This window comes from Mandrillus leucophaeus, unplaced genomic scaffold (assembly GCF_000951045.1).
Source record: "Mandrillus leucophaeus isolate KB7577 unplaced genomic scaffold, Mleu.le_1.0 Scaffold1206, whole genome shotgun sequence".
NCBI lineage: Eukaryota > Metazoa > Chordata > Mammalia > Primates > Cercopithecidae > Mandrillus > Mandrillus leucophaeus.
In genome coordinates, this window is record NW_012100388.1 from 316647 (window position 1) to 331719 (window position 15073).

General features: G+C 37.9%; 1 pseudogene across 1 annotated transcript in view; it reads left to right on the top strand.

Annotated features, from left to right (window-relative positions):
• The window catches only part of LOC105532393, a 140749-nt pseudogene that overhangs the window by 20928 nt on the left and 104748 nt on the right, over positions 1 to 15073 (top strand). The window contains exon 14 of the transcript XR_001004966.1: positions 2289 to 2370. The product of XR_001004966.1 is annotated as a ribosome biogenesis protein BMS1 homolog (transcript). The remainder of the gene's footprint in view (positions 1 to 2288; positions 2371 to 15073) is intronic.

Below are 15073 nucleotides of genomic sequence, written 5' to 3' on the forward strand. Positions count from 1 at the left end.
CCCGATTTTCATTACTGTTTTTCACTCTATCTTTTAACACTTTTAGTCAACAATCTTTCCTTCCCATTTCTTTTTTTTTGGTTACATTTTATTTAAGAAACCAAGTCTTTGGTCTGCAGAATTTCTTGCATTCTGGACTTTGTGGATTGCTTTGCATCCCTCTGCAGTTTCACAGGCCCTCCTGTATTTCCTGTGAATGGGTACTGAGCAATACTAATAGAACTTCTGTGATGAGCGGAATGTATATCTGAGCTGTGGGTTGTGGCTACTTGTGGCTACTGAGCTCTTTAAATGTGGCCAGCGAGACTAGAGAACTAAAATTTTAAATTTTATTTAATCTTAATTAATTTAAATAGCCACATGTTTCTAGTTACCTTATAGACAAAACATCTAACGGTTGGATAGGATTTACATTTGATTTTTATTTTGCGGCAAAACTGCTTCCCAGGTGGTGGGTGGTGTTTTCTCATTAGGAGGCACATAAAGACTGGTTGTGTCCTTTTAATGATGTTAGACGTTATCAGTTGTTGGTGCTCAATGCCTAGAACCATCAATTTCTTAAGAACATAGAGTGATGTTCTATTCAATAATTTCTCTTTATTTATTAGCTGTAATACTTATTTAAAGAGAAACTTTTTCTCTTCTACTATTCAGTTATCCACTTCTATATACATAAGGTAAATGCTCGATTTGTTTTTTGGAGATGGAGTCTTGCTCTGTCACCCAGCCTGGAGTGTAATGGTGCAATCTCAGCTCACTGCAACCTCTGCCTCGCGAGTTCAAGCAACTCTCCTGCCTCAGCCTCCTGAGTAGCTGGGTTTACAGGTGCCCACCACTGTGCCCGGCTAATTTTTGTATTTTTAGTAGAGATGGTGTTTCACCATGTTGGTCAGGCTGATCTCAAACTCCTGATCTTGTGATCCGCCCACCTCAGCGTCCCAAAGTGCTGGGATTACAGGAGTGAGCCAACGCCTCTGGCCCATTCTTGATTTTTTAATCAGTTTTTCCAAAGGACACTTGTTAGTAAGTTTCACTGTGGTGTCATGGATATAAATGTAGTTGATGTGCCTGGTGCTGCTGCACCTGTTATCCTTATTGAAACTCCTCTTTATCCCACCTGTGGCCTGTAGGAGTCTCTGCATGCCAACTCCTGAGTTCTTATGTGACGATCATAGTCATCCTTGATCAATTCTTGCTCTGTGATGTCAGAGAGCTCTTGGAATTAGCCATAAGAAGTCCTGATTTCTTTTAGTAGAAAATGGTATTTCAACATGACGGCCTAGGCATAGGAATGCTTACTGCCATGAGTTGGTCATTACTTCTAGGCCTTCTCAGCTACCCGAACCAGGAGAGTTCTTATAGATATTTCCAGTTCACATTCAGGAATTCAGAATTCCTATTCATTCTTCCACTGGAGAATTATTCCCTGGTTGAATCAGAAGATGATGAAATTAGAGAATCACATAATTACTCATTTGCTTTATCCCATATTATACACAAAATAGTGTCAGAATAATATGATTACTGAAAACAGTTAAATAATATTTTCCCTCATATACTCACTCATTTCTCTTTTCAAAAGTGATTGTGCCATTTTACTTACCCACTGGCACTGTATGTGGCTTCCAGTTTCACCACTTCTTCACCAGCACTTGTTATTATCTGTCTTTTTGATTATAGCCATCCTAGAGGGGATGAAGTTATATCTCATTGCAGTATTGACTTGCATTTCCCTGATAGATAATGATGTTGAACATCTTTGCATGTGTTTATTGACTGTTTGTATATATTCTTCATATTGTTTGCCCATTTCAAAAGTTGGATTACTTAGTTGTATGTGTTGTTTATATATCCTGGATATAAGTCCCTTATCAGATACATAATTCTCAAATATCTGCACCCATTTTATAGGAATTAAGTTTTCAAACAGATGGGTTTAGATTAACAAGTATCAAGACCAACTTTGTAAACTACTGTTTCATTGCATCACCTTAGAAACCTTAATAAAATTGAAAATTAGTTGAGTTAGTAATTATCTGTTTGTTTGCTTATGAGGTTAGTATACTAGTAGTATTTAATACTTTCTCTAGTTGCTGCTTAATGTGTTTCATCTCTGCAGTTACACTGTCTCCATCAAAGGTAAAGTTATTTCCTAGACTCATTTGGAATGAGAATATCCATGAAAGTGGGAAATATTTAAAGGCAAGTTGTTGCCTACTGCCATTTCTTAGAGTTGTTTTGCTGAGTGATTGGAACATCTCACCTAAGTACTCACTTTTCTGCATAAGGCTATGAACAGTCTCAGAGATTGTTTCGTGACTGGAAAGTGGGAAGATGAAAAAGATGCAGCCAAGGTCTTAGCAGAAGATGGTAAGTAAAGAGCTGGGTTCTTCAGGAAGACTGGCTTCTCAAACTTTATTTTCTTCTGAATCTTAGACAATAGTCAAATTGAAAATCATAGTCACTTGTGAAGTGCTTTGGGGAATTCAGACAGGAGTAATGAGCCAGGTAATATTCCGGATTTTCCTTTTATGATGATCTTATTTTCTCAGTTGGCTAACTGATTTACTACATGTGGACCTTAAAAGTGAGCAACTTTCCATAAATTTTATCATGTATTTGTTAAAAATAGATTTTGTGTGATGTGAAAAATATACACAAATAGCATTTATATTTTGCTTTTGATAATAAAGGTAGTATGCATTGTGGAAAATTTAGAATGAAAAATACAGAACATACCGGAATTCTATCAACCTATAAGGAAACCTTTGTTAACTTCTTGAAGTATTTACTTCTAGTCACTTAAAAATCATGTGTATAAACCTTTTTAGTTGTACTTTATATAACTTTTGAGAGGAGGATTGCTTAAGTGATGTACTTTATATAAATTTTGTCATCAAATTTTTTCAAAGGTTTCATTTTTATTATTTGAATATCATACCATAATTCAAGTCACAATTTTTTCAACATCTAAGTAGTTTTGTACTTTGCTCATTTTATAAAGAACTCCACACTGAACAACTTTGAAATAATTCTTGGCTCACACTTTTTATGCTCCGTTACCCAGGCTGGAGTGCTTTGGTGTGGTCACGGCCCACTGCAGCCTCAGCCTCGCAGACCCAAGTCTCCTGAGTAGCTAGGACCACAGGCATGCAACACTATCCCCAGCTAATTTTTTAATTTTTTTGTTCCGACAGTCATTTTCTGTTGTCCAGGTTGATCTCAAACTCCTAGGCTTAAGAGATCCTCCTGCCTCAGCCTCCCGAGTAGCTTGGACCACAAATGTATACCACCATGTCTGGCTAATTTTTAATTTTTTTGTACAGATGGGGGTCTTGCCATGTTGCCTAGGCTGGTCTTGAATTCCTGGGCTTAAGCAATCCTCCCACCTTAGCCTTCCAAAGTGCTGGGATTATAGGCATGAGCCACTGTGCCTAGTCTGTAGTATTTTAATGTATTCTTTACATATATACAATTTTTTTCCTGGACTTTCTAGTTTATATCATTGATCTCTGTTGGTTCATTTATTATTACTATAATTTAGAACCCTATGTAGCTTTATCACGTTATTAAGACACCAGTTATTAAAACTGTGTCTCAACAGTTTCTTTCTCTTTTTGTTCTGCTGGAGGGCTTTTTTAAGGATTCTCCTGACTATTCTCACTTCCTTAGGGTTTTTTCCATAGGAACTTAAGAATCGTCTTTTGTTTTCAAAAGAAAGTGTGGTGGGTTTCTTTTTAAATCACTTCAGTGAGGTATAATTGATGGTAAACTACAGTGTTTAAAGTGTACAATTTGATAAGCTTTAATATGTGAATATACCATCGCCACAATCAAAATAATGAACACATTTATCACCCTCACAGTTTTCTTACGCCACTTTGTAACCCTCCATCCTGTCCTCTTCCATCGCCAGGTACATTCAGCTGCCTTGTGTCACTATTCAGTAGGTATTCCCTTTAGAATTTAATCAAAATGGGATCCTACAGTATGTGCTCTTTTCTGTCTAACTTCTTTTTCTCAGCATGATTATTTCAAGATTCATCCATGCTGTTGCATCTTCATTTCTTTTTGTTGGCTAGTGGGTAGTCCATTGTATGATGTGTAGCAATTTATTTATCTGTTAACCTGTTGATAAACAATTATTTCCAGGTTTTGGCTATTATGAGTAAGGTTGCTGTGAACATTTTTGTAGAAATCTTTATATGAACCACCACTTTTATTTCTTTTGGGTAAATAAGTAGTTCAGAATGGACTAAATGGGTCATATGATAGGTACACATTTAAGTTTTTAAGAAATTATCCAACTGTTTTCCAAAGTGTTTACACCATTTTCCATTGCCACCATAACTTTATGTGACTTCCGGTTGCTTCACTCTACATCTTTGCCAGTACCTGGTAGTGTCAGTCTTTTTAAATTGTAGAACCTTCTTTTAGGCATAGAGTAGCATCTTGAAGTTTTAGTGACTAATGGTATTGGACATTTTTTCATGTGCTTATTTGCCATCTGTGTCTTCTTTGATGAAACATCAAATCTTTTGCACATTATTTTAATTTGGTTACATTCTAAGAAATTTTATGTATTTTCGATACAAATTCTGTATCACATGTGATATGCGATTATTTGTGCCTAGTGTGTGCCATGTCTTTTCATATTTTTAATAGTTTTTCACAAAGCAAAGTATTTAATTTTGGTGTAGGTCAATTTATCAAAATTTTCTTTTTCTTTTCTTGAGATGGAGTCTTGCTCTGTCTCCCAGAGTGCGATGGGATCTCAGCTCACTGCAACCTCTGCCCCCTGGGTTCAAGTCATTCTCCTGCCTCAGCCTCCCTAGTAGCTGGGATTACAGGCACCCACCACCACACCCAGCTAATTTTTGTATTTTTAGTAGAGATGGGGTTTCACCATGTTGGCTAGGCTGGTCTTGAACTCCTGACTTCAGGTGATCCACATGCCTCGGCCTCCCAAAGTGCTGGGATTACAGGCATGAGTCACTGTGCCCTACCCAAAATTTTCTTTTATGGACTATGCTTTTGATACTGTATGTAAGAAATCTTTGCTTCATCTAATGTCACAAATTGTCTTTTATATTCTACAAGTCTTACAGTTTCAGGTTTTACATTTAGCCCTATAATCCTTCTTGAGTTAATTTTTTTTTATGGTGTTGGGTATGGATTTAGGTTCCTTTTGACATATTGATATCCACTTTTCCCAGCCCCATCTGTTGAAAGACCATTTTTTCCCCATTGAATTAGCCTGTATTGGTTGGCCATATATGGATGAATATTTCTGGGCTCTCTGTTCTGTTCCTTTGATATATTTGTTTATTTTTATACCAATACCAACATTGTCTCAGTGACTTACAGCTTTATACTTAGTCTTGGAATTAGGTAGTTTTCAACTTTAGGTAGTTTTGCAAACTTTAGTCTCTTTTTCAAAGTGGTTTTGGTTAATCTAGGTTCTTTGCATTTTCATATAAATTTTAAGATGAGCATGTCAATTGCTACCAAAAAGTCCACTGCAATTTTGATTGGGATTTCATGAAACTTGTAAAACAATTTGGGAAAATTGACATATTAACCACGTTGACTTTTCTGATCTATGAACATAGTAACTCTCCATTTTTCTTGTTCTTTAATTTCTCTCAACAAGGTTTTCAGGATACAGGTCTTATACAACTCTCAACAATTTATTTTCATATCAACTCGTATTTGTGTATGGCTAACATGTAAGAAATACAGTTTATTTTTTATATTGCTCTGTATCCTGCAATATTGCTAAATTACTCATTAGTTTGTATTTGTTTGTTTGTTTGTTTGGGACAGAGTCTCTCTCTCTTTGTCACCCAGGTTGGAGTGCAGTGGTGTGATCTTGGCTCACGGCAGCCTCTGCCTCCCAGGTTCAAGCAATTCTCATGTCTCAGCTTCCCAAGTAGCTGGAATTACAGGCAGCCACCACCACGCCTGGGTAATTTTTGTATTTTTAGTAGAGATGGGGTTTCACCATGTTGGCCAGGCTTGTCTTGAACTCCTGACCTCAAGTGTGTATTTGGAGGGGAGGGGTAAACTTTGACTAAAGAGTGTTGATGGTTTTCTAAGTAAATACTTCTTCCTATCCTAAGGATTGTTTTCTTTTATGCTGCTTTTTCTCCTCTTCTGCACAATAAAGCCTGGGGTTCCAACTTCTGCTTTGATCTTTCACTCTGGTCTAATCTCATATGGTTCTCCCAATTTCTGTGCAGGATGGTTCTGGGAGCCGAGCAGGAGCCTTCTTTCTCTACAGAGAGGCTAAGATAGATGCCAGTGGTTTTACTTTCTTTCTTTCCTATCTGGATGACTTAACTTTTCTTGCCTTACTGCCCTGGCTTAAACTTTCAGGACAGTGTGGATAAGAAGTCAAAGTAAAAATCCTTGCTTTGTCCTGATTTTGCTTATTTTCCAAGTGAACTTAAGAATCACCTTTCCTATTTCCAAAAGAAAACTTTTTGGTATTCTTTTTTCCTAAGAAAACTTTTAATTTTGAGGTAATTGTAGTTTGACATGCACTTGTAAGAACAAATACAGAGAGATCTCCCGTATCTTGTACTATAGCACTATCTGTGTATATATGTACCATATATACTATGTGTACTGTAGTACAAGGTCACAGCCTGGATGCCAACATTGATACAATCTGCTGATCCTATGTAGATTTTTCCAGTTTTACTTGTGTGTGTGTGTGTGTGTGTGTGTTTTACGTGTGTGTGTACTTCTGTGCTCTTTTATCACATGTGTAGGTTTGTGTGTCTACCAACAGTTAAGATACAGAGCAGTTCCATCACAAGGATCGCTTGTATTGCTGTTTTATAAAATACCCACACCTCTGCTGTTCCCCAGCCCCCAGTTCCTTCCCTTGTGAACCATAGTGTGTTTTCTGTTTCTACAATTTTGTCATCCTCGAGAATGTTAAATAAACAGAATTATACAGTCTATAATCTTTTGGGAGGGGCTTTTTTTCACTCAGCATAACTTCCTGGAGATCCATTCATGTTAGTGTATGTACCACAGTTCATTCCTTTTTATTGCTGAATAGTGCTGCATTGTATAGGTGTACTGGTTTGTTTAACCATTCATCTGAGATCAAGCTGGGTTGTTTTCAGTTTGTTTTGTTCTGTGTTTTTTAAAGAAAGGGTCTTGCTCTGATGCCCAGTCTGGGGTGCAATGATGCGATCTTGGCTCTCTGCAGCCTCGACCTCCTAGGCTTAAGTGATCTTCCCACATCAGCCCGCCAAGGATCTGGGACCACAGGCATAGACTACTGCACCTGGCTAATATTCATATTTTTTGTAGAGACAGGATCTTGCTGTGTTGCTCCGGCTGGTCTTGAACTCCTGGCCTATTTTCCATTTTTGACTATTAGAATTGAGCTACTATGCACACTTGTATACAAGTTTTTGTGTAAATATGCACTTCCCACTTTTCTGGGAAATAAATGCCCAATAATGCAATTGCTCGGTCATATGGTAATTGCACAGTTTCATAGGAGACTGCCAGAGTAGTTGGGCCATTTGATGTTTCTACTAGCAATTATGTGAGTGATCCAATTTATTTACATCCTTGCCAATGTGTGGTGTTCTCACTGTTGTTTATTCTAGCTATTCTAATAGGTATGTGATATTTCACTGTGGTTTTAACTTCCTTGATGACTAATAATGGTGAGCATTTTTTTCATGTGTTTATTTGCATTTTTATATCTTATATACAGATATAAAATATCTGGGGATGTCTTTGGATTTTTTTTTTGCACTTCTAAAAATTGAGTTGGGTTGGGTACTGTGAGTTCGTTACATATTTAACTCCATTGTCAGATGTGTGATTTGCAGATATTTTCTCCTAGTCTGTAGTTTTCACTTTCTTAACAGGGCCTTTCACAGAGCAAAAGTTTTTATTTTTGATGAAATCCAATTTACCAGCTTTTGTTTGTTTGTTATAGGGAATACCAAATTTGTTTCAAGTGGAGGAACTATTTCCTATTCTTTGATCCTGAAGCTTTTCTCCTATGTTGTTTTCTAAAAGTTTTTTTTTTTTTTTTTTTTTCAAGTGGAGGAACTATTTCCTATTCTTTGATCCTGAAGCTTTTCTCCTATGTTGTTTTCTAAAAGTTTTTTTTTTTTTTTGAGATGGAGTCTCGCTCTGTTGCCCAGGCTGCATCCTGTCTCTTATACACATCTAGATGTGTATAAGAGACAGGGTTCAAGGGATTCTCCTGCCTCGGCCTCCTGAGTAGCTGGGACTACAGGCGCGTGCCACCACATCTGGCTAATTTTTTGCATTTTTAGTGGAAATGGGGTTTCACCGTGTTAGCCAGGATGGTCTCGATCTCCTGACCTCGTGATCTGCCCACCTCTGCCTCCCAAAGTGCTGGGATTACAGGCGTGAGCCACCGCTCCTGACCCTAAAAGTTTTGTAGTATTTTTTGTTTTCTCTTTACACTCATGATCTATTTTGATTTTATGAGATATGAGGCTTAGGTCAAGGTTTATATTTTTGCATGTGGGTGTATAATTTTTCTAGCACCATATGTTCCATTGAATTGTTTTTGACTTTTGTAAAAAAATAGTTGAGGATCTTTGTGTGGATCTGTTTCTGGGTTCTAGTAGAGATGGGGTTTCACCATGTTGGCTAGGCTGGTCTCGAACTCCTGACCTCAGGTGATCCACCCACCTCGGCCTCCCAAAGTGCTGGGATTACAGGCGTGAGCCACCGCTCCTGACCCTAAAAGTTTTGTAGTATTTTTTGTTTTCTCTTTACACTCATAATCTATTTTGATTTTATGAGATATGAGGCTTAGGTCAAGGTTTATATTTTTGCATGTGGGTGTATAATTTTTCTAGCACCATATGTTCCATTGAATTGTTTTTGACTTTTGTAAAAAAATAGTTGAGGATCTTTGTGTGGATCTGTTTCTGGGTTCTCTTGTGTTCCATTGACTTCATGTGTCAATCCCTTGGCCAGTACCACCCTTGCTGTGTAGGTTCCTGTAGCTTTATAGTGAGTGTTAATGTTGAGTTAGAGTGTCTACTCTTACTTTATTCTTCTTTTTCAAAATTGGTTAAGCTATCCCAGGGCTTGTGACTTTCTATATAAATTTTAGAATAAACTTGTTTATATCTACAGCAACTTAGCTAAAATTTTGATAGGAATTGCATTAAACCTATAGATCAGTTTGGGGGAGAACCTTTTTCTAGTTTGAATATTAAAATATGTGAACACAGTATACTTATTTATTTTAGTTTTTTTATTTCTTTCATCAGTATTATGATTTTCAGCATACTGGTTGGAAATATGTTTTGATAAGTTTAGACATAAGTATTTCATTTTGACTGATTTTCATTTGTCTTTTATCCTGCTAAACTCGCTTATTAGTTGTAGGAGGGTTTTGTTTTGTTGTGTTTTTGTAGATTGCCTGGGATCATCTACACAGAAAATTGTGTAGAAAACATAGGGACAGTGTTATGTCTTTCTTTTCAACCTGTATGGCTTTTCCTTCATTTTTTTTTGTTTTTGTTTTTGTTTTAATTAAATTGTTTGGGGATAGAGATGGGATCTTGCTATGTTGCCCAGGCTGGTCTCAAATTCCTGAGCTGCATTGATCTGCCTGCCTCAGCCTCCCAGAGTGCTGAGATTACAGGTGTGAGCGACCTCTCCTGGCCTTCTTTCTGTTTTAAAATTTTCTGCCTTAATTCAGTGACTGGACTTTTAGTACACTGTGGAGTAGGAGTGCTGAGAGTGGACTTCCTATGTTGTTCCCAATCTTTTCACTGTTATCTGTTTATTATCATGATAGGGTGTAGAATTTTGTCTAATGCCTTTTGGTGTCAGTTGCTACAGTCATCTGGATATGGGTTTCACTCTTTATTCTTTTGATATAAATTACATTGATCTTTTCAATTTTATTTTTTGAGACACAGTCTTCCTCCATCACCCAGACTGGAGTGCAGTGGTGCGATCATGGCTCACTGCAACTTCGACCTTCTAGGCTCCAGTGATCCTCCTGCCTCAACCTCCCAGTAGTTGGGACTACAAGTGTGTGCCGTCATACCTGGCTAATTTGTTGTTGTTGTTGTTTGTTTGTTTTGTAGAGCCAGGTCGTACTGTGTTGCGCAGGCTGGTCTTCAACTCCTGGCTTCAAGCTATCCTCCCACTTCGGCCTCCCAGTGTTAGGTTTATAGGCAGGAGTCACTGCACCTGGCCCGATTCATTTTTTGAATGCTGAACCAGATTTGCATTCCTGGAATAACTCTCACTTGGTCATAAATAAAAATAAAAATACAACATATGGAAATGTGTATTTTTTTTGTTTTTTCTTTTCATGTCAGATGGTTAATGTGCTAATATTGTAACAAAGGTCAAGGGTGGCATATCCCACATACATGCATGAATACCCAGTCATCACACTTATGAACTACGAAAAGATCGCCATGTGAAAATTTTTATGCAAATCTTTGTATGTGTTGTTGGATTCCATTTGATAGTATTTTGTTGAGGACTTTTTGCATTCATGAGGAATATTGGTCCGTGGGGGGTTTTTTTGTTTGTTTTCTTTTTGTGGTGTTCTGTCTTCATCTGGTTTTGGCATCAGGATAATCCTAGCCTCATAAAATGAGTTGCAAAGTGTTCCTTATTCTGTTTTCTGGAAGAGTTTGCATGGAATTGGTATGAATTCTTAAATATTTGGTGTAATTCTCCAGTGAAACCATCTGGGCCTGGAGATTTCTCATTCAGAAGCTCTTAATTACAAATTTTGTTTCTTTAATGGTATAGGATGATTCAGGTTATCTATTTCATCTTGCCTGAATTTTGGTAGTTTATGATTTTCAAGGTATTTTAAGGCCCGTTAGGGAAGTGGAAGTTGCACTGAGTGCCTTCTCGAAGAGACCAGCTTGGGTAGTCTGAGGGTGATGTTTAGAGTATTTGTCTAATACTCTTTAACGGCTGCGGGAGCCTTTTTGATAACCCCTGTTTTATTTGTGATGTTGCTGGTTTATGTCTTCTCTGTTTTTATCTTTGTCATAAAATTTATTAATTTTGTTGATTCTATTCGAATAACCAGCTTTTTCTTCCATTGATTTTTTTCTGTTTTTTTGTTTTCAATTTTATTGATTTCTGCCCTTTATTATTTCTGTTCTTCTGCTTGTTTGGGGTTTATTTTGTTCCTTTTGAAATTTCTTAGATTATTGGTTTATCTTTTATCATTTCTAAAGCGAGCATTTAGTGCGTAAATTTCCTTCTCAGCACTGCTGAGCTGCACCCCACAAATGTTCAAATGTTGTGTTTTCATTCATATTTCCTTTACCACTTCTTTTTGGCCCATGCATTATTTATAAATATGTTGTTTTAATTATCAAGTATTTAGAGAGTTTCCTGTCTTTCTGTTATAGATTTCTAGCTTGATTACATTATTTTCTGAGAACGTATTCTTATGATTTGAATTCTTTTAGATTTGCTGTGATTTCTTTTACTGCCCCAAATGTACTTTTTCTTAGTAGATGTTCTGTTGTCCTTAAAAATGTGTGTATTTTGCTGTTGGGGAGTGGAGTGTGGTACGGATGTCAGATTTTGCTGGTTGACTGTTCAGATCTCTTATAAATCTTTGCTCCTTTTCTGTCTAGTTTCATTCTGTCACTTATGCTAGATAGAGTGTAGTGGCATAAATATGGCTCATTGAAGCCTTGACCTCCTAGGCTCAAGCAGTTCCCCTGGCTTAACCTCCTGAGTAGCTGGGACTACAGGTGTGTGCCGCCACACCTGGCTAAATTTAAAATGCTTTGGAGAAACGAGGCCTTGCTATGTTGCCCAGGCTTAAACTCCCGGCCTCAAGCAATCCTTTGTCTTGGCCTCCCAGAGTGCTGGGATTACAGGCATGAGCCACTGCGCCCGGCCTCTGCCTAGTTTTAACAGTTGCTGAGAGGAGGATGTTGAAGTAGATGTCTTCTTGGTGGGTTAATCCTTTTGTCATTAAGCAGTTGTTACGGTCACTTCCTTTTCACGCCATTGGTGAAGGAGGGGTCCCTGCCCTAAAGTGTAGGAGATGGCTGAACGCAACACCTGGTGTGGATGGATGAGATTGACAGCAGTGTTTTAGTCACATATACCCACAGCTCAGAGGAGAACACTGAATGCTACACAAGGTCAGATGGGCACCGTACTCTGTAGCGGAGTGAGGGCTGGGGTCTGAGGAGGGAGGCAGGCTTGGTAGTAACAAGAGCGCACAATGACTAATGGTTCCTGAGGGGGAATGCAATTGGCTTGTTTGAATAAATTCATGGGCTGGCAGACAGGTGAAGTGAAACTTCTTAGGCTGAGGTGCAGCTGCTGTGGCTGATAAAAGAACTAGCCAGGTGGGGAGCCTTTCCTGCTGGGTGGCAGGGTAGGAGCTGTCTGTCAGAAACAGGAAAACCCATGGCTAGGCCTTTGGGGCACTGTAAGGCTCAAAGATGTCAAGGCAGCATAGGAAATTTTAGATCTTAAAATTCAGCGAAGACCCTCTCCAGCTCTGGTAAATTATTTTGCTTGAAGTCTACTTCATGATATATTAATATATTCATTCCTGCTTCCTTACAAAATTAATGATTATATAAGATATCTTTCTCCATTCTTTTACTTTCAACCTACTTAGGTCCTTAAGTGAATTTGAAGTTTCTTATGAACAGTATCTAATTGGGCCATGTGTTTATTTTAGGCTCTCCATCAATCCGTCTTTTGGTTTATTTAGACCATTTACATTTAAGGTGCTTATTGTTATGTAATTGCTTAAGTCTGATGTTTTTTTTATTTTCTTTGTTTCCTTTTTCTTTCCTTCCATCTTCATCTATTTCTGTATAATGTAGTTGCATGTATCTCTTTGTATAGTCTTACAGTGTTTGTTCTGGATGTTACAATATGCGTATTGTAATATAGTAGTCCACTGGTACCAGTATTTACTACTTCAAACTGTGGAAACCTTCCTTCCATTTAGGCCTCTTTACTTTTCTACTTTTGTAAATCACTGGCTTGAGTATCAGGTGGTGGTATAGTTTTTGTTTCAGTTATCAAATGTGATTTTAAGAACTGTGAATTGTCTAGTGCATGTATCCACATTTCTGGTCCCTCCCGTGATCCCATGTTCATCCCTTCTGCATAAGAACATTTTGTAGCCGTTTTTTTATTTTGATTTTTTTGTTTTAATATTTTGTATTGTAGAAATGACAGAACATATCTCTGTAGCCCTTTTCTTTAACATTTCTAAATTTACCAGTGACAAATTCCTGTATTCTCTTCCTCTGAGAATGTCTTTATTTCTCTCTTCATTTCTGAAGGGTAGTTTCATGGGATATAGAATTTGTAGCCAACAGTTTTTTTGTTTGTTTGTTTGTTTTTGTTTGTTTGTTTTTTAGCAATTGAAAATGTTGTGCCACTTCTTTCTGGCCTCCATGATTTTAGAGGAGAAATACAATGGCATTTGAGTTGGTGTGTCCCTACAGGCATTCTGCCTCTTTTGGTCTTTGTTTTTAGTTTTGAAAGTTTAATCAGTGTTGCTTTCTTTTGGTATACTTTGAGGTTTGCCCAGCTTCTTGAATCTGTAAGTTTATATCTTTCGCCAAATGTGGGAAGCATCAGGAATCAGTTATTTGCATGCTTTCACAGCTCTGGTCTCCTGTAGGACTCAGATAACATAAATGCAGGGTCTTTTGTTATTGTCTCACAGGTCCGTGCAGCTCTGTTCATTTGTTTTCAGGTTATTTTCTCTCTATTGTTCAGACTGGGTGAATTCTGTTGATCAGGTTTCAGCTTCTCCGATTCTCTCCTCTGTCATCTCCACTTTTACTCAATAGAGCCCATCCAGAGAGATTTTTTCAAATTTCTGTTACTGTATTTTATATTTCTGTAATTTCCATTTGATTCTTCTTCAGTTTATTTGCTGAAGTTTTCAGTTCTTTGTTTGTTGCCATAGGATTTGTAGTTGCTTGTTGAAGCATTTTTATACTGGCTGTTATAAGCGATGAGTCAGATTATTCCAACATCTGACTCATTTCAGTGTTGATGTCTTCAGTTGTCCTTTCACATTAAAATTATGATTTTCTCAGTGGTATGACAGGTCATATTTTGGTTATTCTGTTAGGAGGCCTATGTAAATTTTTTATTTTTGCAGGCAGTCCTCCTGTTTAAGTTTAGTCTGTAGGTCCTGGTCTACATTGTGGGCTGTAATTCCAATGACAATTTAATTTCAGAGCCTTCATGGTGTTATTTTGGTCTGTTTGGCATATCTGGTATCACTGGGGCTCTCCCACCAGTCCCTGCTGATGCCCACCTGAGGGAACAGGGGAGCTGCCCCAGGCTGGGCCACCTGCTGCAGCTAGGTGGGTGGGGAATGGTGGTTGTCTTGGTGTGTGGAGCTGGTTTTCTTGTTGTGGGGAAGATCTCCTTTGATCTGGGGGGATTGAGCCTGCCTGGGTTGCCTTCTATTCTAGGTTGGGAGTTGGGAAACACTGGGTCTGGGTCACCTTCCTGTTGGATGGGATCCAGGGAGACACCTGGCCACTGTGTATTCCCTAGTCCTAGAGTCCCTCAGCAGCCTTTTTCTTTCCACCTTTAGGAATTCTCCATTGGTCATCTCCTGTCTATTATTTCTAGAGTTTAGGTTACACTTCTTAGTCAAGAGGAAATAATGTGTTGTCTTCTCTGGACCAGAAATCCTTAGTGGTGGTTTCGGGTTGTAACTGTGCTAAAGGGAGAATTGGCATATTTGTGATGTCAAGTCTTTCTTTTCAAATTAGGACATATCATCATTCAGTAGACGATATTTACAACACCTACTTCCTTGGGTTGAAGAATGTGGTTAAGGCAAGGAAAGTACTTAACGCAGTGCCTGGTGTGGAGAACACTTACGAGTGTTGGTGGTGATGCTATTTCTTTTGTCCTTTGGTGGCATATTAAAGCTTTTCTTCTTTTTTTAAAAATAAATTTCCAGTGCATTTCTTGTTAGGTTTATTCCTGTTTCATCCTTTTTTGCTTTTATTACAAATAGGAGCTTCCTATCTATTATCACTTCTAC